This window comes from Triticum aestivum, chromosome 2B (assembly GCF_018294505.1).
Source record: "Triticum aestivum cultivar Chinese Spring chromosome 2B, IWGSC CS RefSeq v2.1, whole genome shotgun sequence".
NCBI classification, from domain to species: domain Eukaryota; kingdom Viridiplantae; phylum Streptophyta; class Magnoliopsida; order Poales; family Poaceae; genus Triticum; species Triticum aestivum.
Window position 1 is genome coordinate 383,615,678 of NC_057798.1, and position 7,274 is coordinate 383,622,951.

Sequence of the window (7,274 nt, forward strand, 5' to 3'; positions counted from 1 at the left end):
AAGAAGGCGACCGGTGAAATCATGTGACTTCAGGAGGACAAGGTGAAGCTTTGCCACGAGTTCGACCTGTTCAAGGAGAAGAACGCCGGCTGGAAGAAGCTGCATGAGAATAGTACTTCCTCGATGAAGATGCTGCAGGCCCTCGTCATGGAACAGAAGGAGGAGTTGGCGAAACTCCGCATCGAGCACTCGGCTGCTGTCAAGGTACGTAATGCGGCCGTGGAGCATATGATGAAGGCTCACGTCGAGAAATCCCGCGTCATGGACAGAATGAAGAAGATGGTGGAGGAGATGCGCAAGGAGATGGAGGTCGTGGAGGCGATGAAGAAGCAGTTACGACTCCGCGGCGAATTAGATCATTTGGGGTGATAATCTTCCTTCTTCTTTTGCTCCTCTGTTTCATCTTTTGCTTCGGGTGTTTCGCTGCACGTGTCACGTTCTCTGCGAGGCATGAATAGAACAATGGTTTTTTAGGTAATGAATAGAACAATGCTAACAATGAGATGACTAGAAAATTAGATCATTTTTTATTGCCATATGGCACTGGGATGTCGTGTTTCGTGCTCCTCCGTCGCAGTACTACTCCAGTGGAAAACTTGAGTGTACCGCATGGTTCTTTGCTCCTCCTCGATCAGGTCATCGGCGCATTTATACGAGCGGTCAAATCACAAGGCCCCGCCTTCCAGCAGTAATGAGCCGTCAAATCACAAAAGCCCTCGCCTCTCGTGAAACCGACCAAGCTAGACTGCCCCGTCCTCTAGCCTTTTAAAAAATGTATACTTTTGTACAGCAGTAGTATCGATGGATTGAGCCATGGAGCAAAACTTGAAATTAAAAAAAAGGTGGTACATATAGAGAGCGCTCGTCGCCAAATTATGCATATAGTACTATTAAAAAGGTTAGTCACAATAATGGTGTCTAGCACAACCCACCCCTCAAATAAAACTAAGCATCCTGGAATTCTTTGACAAAACTAAGCACCCTGAAATTCTTTGACAACTAAACTGCTGGCTATATGATGTTGGCCATATATATTGTACGTATATAATGTGAAGAAACGAGTGGTAGTACTATACCAACTAAAAGATGAAATGTAAGAAATACTAGTATGTACATACTGAAGAGTTAAAGTAACGAAAATAAACATAACATAGTTCTGCTAGGGCTCAGCACAACACACCCCTCAAATTAAATTAATCACACCTGAAAATAAACTTTGCAACTACTCCGGTAGACACTGCATTAGAACCACCATGAGCAACGACATTGCCACCTTACTCGGAGTCCTCGTCCACGTCCTCGACTTCGTCCTTGTCCCTCTTCCTCTTGGCCGATACTTCTTTGCTTGAACCACACACTTGGCTGTTGCTCTTCATCCAACCCTTGTAGATATTGAAGCAAAGGTAGCCATCCATTGCAGCATAGTGGATGTGGTCTATATCTAGTACATTCCGCTGCCATGCATGACGATGAAACGTGTATGGAGGTTTCTCCAGTTTACCGTACGAAGGATGAACCATGGCTCCTGCCAGGGTAAGCATTGAAGGTTGACGAGAGGACACTAGTCGATTCTTCTGGAGGTCGAAGGTGTTGCCTACAACGAGGCCTATCCGACGCAGGACTTCTTTGTCGTTACCAAAGTCTACAGTAACGAATTTGACTAGGTTGCTCTTGAGGAAGTCCTTAAAATCCCGGCACTCAACGTCGGCATGGCATATGTGGTAGACCAAGCATAAGTCATGCACACAAACCTGGATCACAGCGGGCTTCTTCCTCTCTAATTCGTCCTTTAGATCCTTCTCTCGTCCCAGGACTGTGGTGTACTCAATATCTAGCCTAGCAACCCACTCATCATCTGAGTCTTCGAACATGCGTCTGAAGCGAGAAAGGCATCCTTTCACCGTCACAGAAGAACGGGTGTAGGTGACGTCGAACTCATAGCCGGTGATGGTTCTAACCTTGTACTCATCGCCGATCGTGGAGATTTGGGACGCCATGGATTTGGGAGGAGGGTTAGGATTAGTGGAACTGCCGTAATGTGAAAGGACGGGACGACTAGGAGCGAACCATCGTAGTATTAAAGGACGTACAGGGACAAGTAGGAGCGAACTACCAGTGTGCGAACGGCAGGGTAGTGGCTTTCCATTCTCCCATGATACGGGCTTCCGAGAGCCCTTGGATCTGAGATCGAACGGTTGCATGGCGTGATTCTAGACCTATGGGTGAATATCCTATCCTGGAGGGTTATTCTGCAAATTTTCAGCAACTTAGCATGCGACCATTTGATCTCAGATCCAAGGGCTGCCAGCAGCCCGTATCATGGTCGCGCCTACCACGACCGTCATGTCGCTCGCGCGGTCGCGCCCTTGGAGATTTAACACGGTGCGTTAGGCTATCTGATGTTGGCATGTCATACATAGTTATCACAGAGTCACTCATACTACAACAAGGTTTTGGCTATAAGTGTATTTTTTTTTACTTCTCTCTATCTCTTTCTTCGTACTCCCTCTGTCCCATAATATAAGAACGTTTTTGACACTAGTGTAGTGCCAAAAACGTTCTTATATTATGGGACACAGGGAGTACTAGTATTTATTGCATTTGCCAAGGAGTGACCTCTTCCAATGAAATGGTGTTGCTAAGTTTGCTTCATTTAATTAGCTATAGACTCAAAATTGTCTTTTCACCTAGGTACACGCGCTTAGCACTGTTTCTTCCTTGGGTCACCAAACTAGTCTCTCTCTTCTTGATTAACTTGCCACATCAGACTTTATGCCTATGTGGCAAGCTTAAGCACCTGTAGGAGCTAGTAAGTACAATAGTGCGCTTTACATGGCATTTTTGCATATGTGGAGGAAAGAGAGGAAAGAAAAAAGTGGAGAAGTGGGCTCTCATGCAAGAGCCAACCTCTACTACATGGTGGAGCATTGGGAGAGGCACCTGTATGGAGGTGGTCAGGAATCGGGAGACTCACGCCGGTCGTAGTGCCACAGTTAAAATGATAATGGCAAGTCAAATCACGGGGCCCCACCTGTCCAGCAGTAACTCGCTGTCAAATCACACAGCCCTACGTTTGCAGCAGCCTACTCCCTCGTCTTCTCGCGTCTCTGTCGAACCGACTAGGCGGAACTGCCCTGCCGCCAACCGCGCAGGAAAAGCCCCGCCCTCGACTTTTAAATAGTATATAGTATACTAATTTTGTATCCATGGATTGTGCCCGCGCCATGGAGCAAAGCGTCTAGAAAACAGTGGTACACATGTACGGAGTATACAGCACGCCCGTCGCATTCGCGTCGCACCCCAGACGGTCGGTCGGTCTGGCATGCTGCTCTCCGAATGGTACGCGCGTCATATTGCGTTTGCACACACATGTGGAACGGCAATTGAGAACCGACCATAGGCACACTCCCCAGCCCCGCAAGTCGGGTGACTTAATAGAAGAGGGAGACGAGCGATAGTACTAGAGAAATGTTGTACTACGTTGGTGCCTGGACGATCCCTGCAAGACACAGAAGATCAGTTCGTCCATGCATGTGACCAGAATCCAGCAGACACGCCTGGATTGGCTATCGTCTACATATCGTGCAGGCTTTGTTGTACATGGTTGTAGTTGTGGTGAGAAATCTAAAAAAAGGTTTCTTGTCATCTCGCAAAATTAGGTGTCATGTGCTTCGGATCACTGCGAGGGTTAAACAGCGACAACTGAGTTGGGCTAGTCATTGGGGGCACATGCACGAATAGTGACTACTCGGCTGCCATCTAGGTCAAGCCAGCTATGTTAATTAGGACATCTATCGAAGGACCCCTTTTCTACGAGTTTATCTTTAATTTGAGCTTTGTTCCTCGTCTAGTTTGTCCGTCGGGATTCATGTTGTCTCCTTTGGGCAGTGAGGTTATGATTGTCATGTGGCATTTTTTTCATGTTATATGTTATAATCCAACGCTTCAGATCAAAATGACGACAACTACGCCTCCGGGCCACGTGCATGAAGACTTCTCGACAGTCATTGACGAAGTCAAGCCGGCTCCGACAGACAAAAGAAAACTAGTACTACTCCACTATATAGTCAGGAGCCTCGGCGCTTGCTTGCTAGTGTTGCTCTCTTCACACTGTCTCGGCCTCTCCAGATCTAAACACGACAGTGGTGGCCACACTCTCTCTCTCTCTCTCTCTCGGATCACCGCTGGTCACAGATCCAGCCCGATCCTCTCCGCCAGGGAAGGTGAGAAGGTGCAACGTTCACGTAGTCGTCCTCGGCGACGGCTCTTACCCATTGTTGGGCGCGTCCCGATCAGCCTGCCTTGCCGTTCTCTCCCAAGCACCGCTGGCGAGGGAGGGCCTCCGACCCCTTCTTCCTTGCTGTCATAGTGTGGGCAGATTCGGCCTCCCGCCGCCCACCTAGCGACATCCCGGCGACCATCAGGTATAACTTCCTTCTAAACCGGCCTTGCTCTACTTCCCGAGCTCCTGATGTCGCTGCATTTGTATCTTCTACTATTTCTCAGGCCCCCTCGTAGATAGGATCGATCGGGTGTTCAAAACCCACCTAATTTTTTACGTTTAAGAGGTAAAACTAGTTCATGCACTCGAATCTAGTACTACTTGGTTCAAACAAGGAAGAAAGGGGGTGGGGGTGGGGGAGGATTTGTTACTTGAATCTAGGACTTGGTCGAAAGAGGAAATAATGGGGGCGAAAAGTAGCAGAGACTGGCTATCCAACTGGTCTCTAGGTCTAATAGGGAAATAAAGGGAAACGCACTACAAACTCAATATAAACCCGATCTATTGGTTGAAAAAGGAAAGAAAGTGGGGACTGGGGGACAAGTCAATAGAGTAAGTCCAGCACTAGATTTGCTAGCCTCTCACAGTATAAGGTGGCTATGCCGAACAAAAATGGGACCAACCCAGATATCCTGTTCTGATGTTTGTTGCCCCGAGCCACTCTTATGTAATGCCACTGGTAAAATGTAGCAGTCGCACTATTAAAAGTAAGTACACGTTAAACCAATGTTGTTTTCAATGTAATGCCTCCAGTAATATGAATCAATGGCACTTCTTTACATGTCCTGCTAAAATTTCCCATTAAGATAAGTTGGTTCTTTTCGTTAGAAATGCAACTATCCTGGTCCGCCTACTCTCCCGTGCCCAAAGTAATGTCGTATTTAATGGTTTTCAGAGTTAATCCTAATGCCCACACTAATATCTAGCAATGCCGCTGCTTTAGAAATTGCTACTATCCTTGTAGGATTGCCGTTCAGATAAGGAACATGCTTCTTTTCAATTGATGCATGTTTCATCACTTGTTAGTCACCCTCCTTTCCACCTTTTTTGTGCAAACAGAGATATACATTTCACGCTCGATCTTAGTTGAACTGCACAAATGATATCCAAATTATAGTTGAGCATTCCAGGAGCTTCACAACCAACCTCGATGTTGCTCAATTTTATTGCAACTAATGAAGAAGAAGCTCTGTGGGTTTCGTTTTCTGATGGAAATGGAATCGGGGCTGGACCCCTTTTCTTAGAAAAAATTGAAGAAGAAGATGCTAGCTTACGGGACATTGCTTCATTTTAGGTGAACTGCACCAAAAGGTCCCATGAATTGAATCATCCATGTTGGTGACTGAAAGAGCCAGCTTCAGCATCCCAGTCTAAACACCCCCAGCCTCCATCCTTGCGACGCACGGTACACCTTGTTTGCCACCTGCTCGACTCTAGTGTCACTGATAAAATGAAGTAATAATACAGTTAAAATAGAGCGAGTGTCATCTCTATCATTTCATTTCCAATGTAGATAAAGAAAGTGCTTCTCTTTGTTAATGTATGTTTCATCAACTAGTCCCATTGTTAATGTTTAAGCGTTTCTGCAAACTGGGGTGCTTAATTTTAGTTGATATGTACAAAAATAGAGATTTGAATGTCTCAAGGCGCCTCCTTGTACTACCGCTGTACACTGATGTTCATCACTGGCAAAAGGTGTATCTGGGAGAGTTGGGACGATGTTCAGTATGAGGCGTACCGTATGAGGCGTCGCAGGGCCCATCTCGCCCTCGCAACATGGCATACTATGATACTATCGCAATATTTTCTTCTATTTATTTTGTGTGTTTCATCAACTAGTGCCACTATAATGTAATCATGCTTTTTCATTATCTGTGCAAACAGGGTTATTCAGCTGCATTTTGGTGGAACTGCACAAATGTACGTATGGAACCGGCATATATGCAGAGTGCGAGGTGTGCCAAGTAAAAAATACCAACACCAACTATGCTTCATGCACGCATTGGCATCCACCACCACCAGTGGGATGTGTGGCGCTCTTTGTGGACGGATCTTTCTCGGCAGCAAATCCTCTAACCAAATACTAGTAGCTTATATTGGCAGTTTTCTAGGGAGTACTCTTTTCTGAAAGAAGCACCCATCTATTTTTCTTTATTTGTACACTGTGTCACAACTTTGACCCAAAGGTCCAGAGCTATTTTAGGGTGATTGGCATAGTACTCGGAGACTGATTGTCAGCATGATTTGCATTAGCTGTTATACTGATTGTAAGCATGAGCATGTGGAAGATTAGGTTAGTGCGAAGCTTACCTTAAACCCTACCGCCGCCGTTGAAACGAGGCGAGCGTTGAGGGAACCATGGAGAACGGCGGGGAAGCGATGTCGCGCCATATGGCCTCCTCTTGCGGTGGGAGAACGAATACTCATGTGGCTCCGGCTGGCTCTGCACCCTCACGAACGGCAAACCATACTCGATCGATTCGTTATCCTCTGGGTGCTCGACCTTCGACCTGTACGCCCACCACCTCCGCCTGACTGTCGCCTCGGGCGAATCTGTCTGCTCCATCGCCCAGAGGAGATACTCGATGAACTCGGAGGACTGCGACGTGACTGCCGCCGAGGAGTACATGTACATCGCCGCCCTCATCGCCGCCGTCTCGCTCTTTCGCATACATTGCCACATGGCCCGCACCGTCCTCGAAATCTCCCACTCATTGTCAAACCAACTAAGGATCTCCTTCAACCTGGCTAACTTTGCCTGGTTGCTGCTGGTGATCTGCCTGATTCGATGTTGCATCCTCTCCATAGATGTCCTTCTGAGTGGTCTGGTGCTGGCTTGTGAAGATGGGAGGAGAGACGGTGGTCTTGCAATAGAGAAGAGGGAGAGGCGAGACGGTGGTTTTGGAATGGAGATGATGGAGAGGAGAGGAGGTGATTTTGCAATGGAGAAGATCAGAAGAGGGAGAGGCGAGACGATGGTTTTGGAACGGAG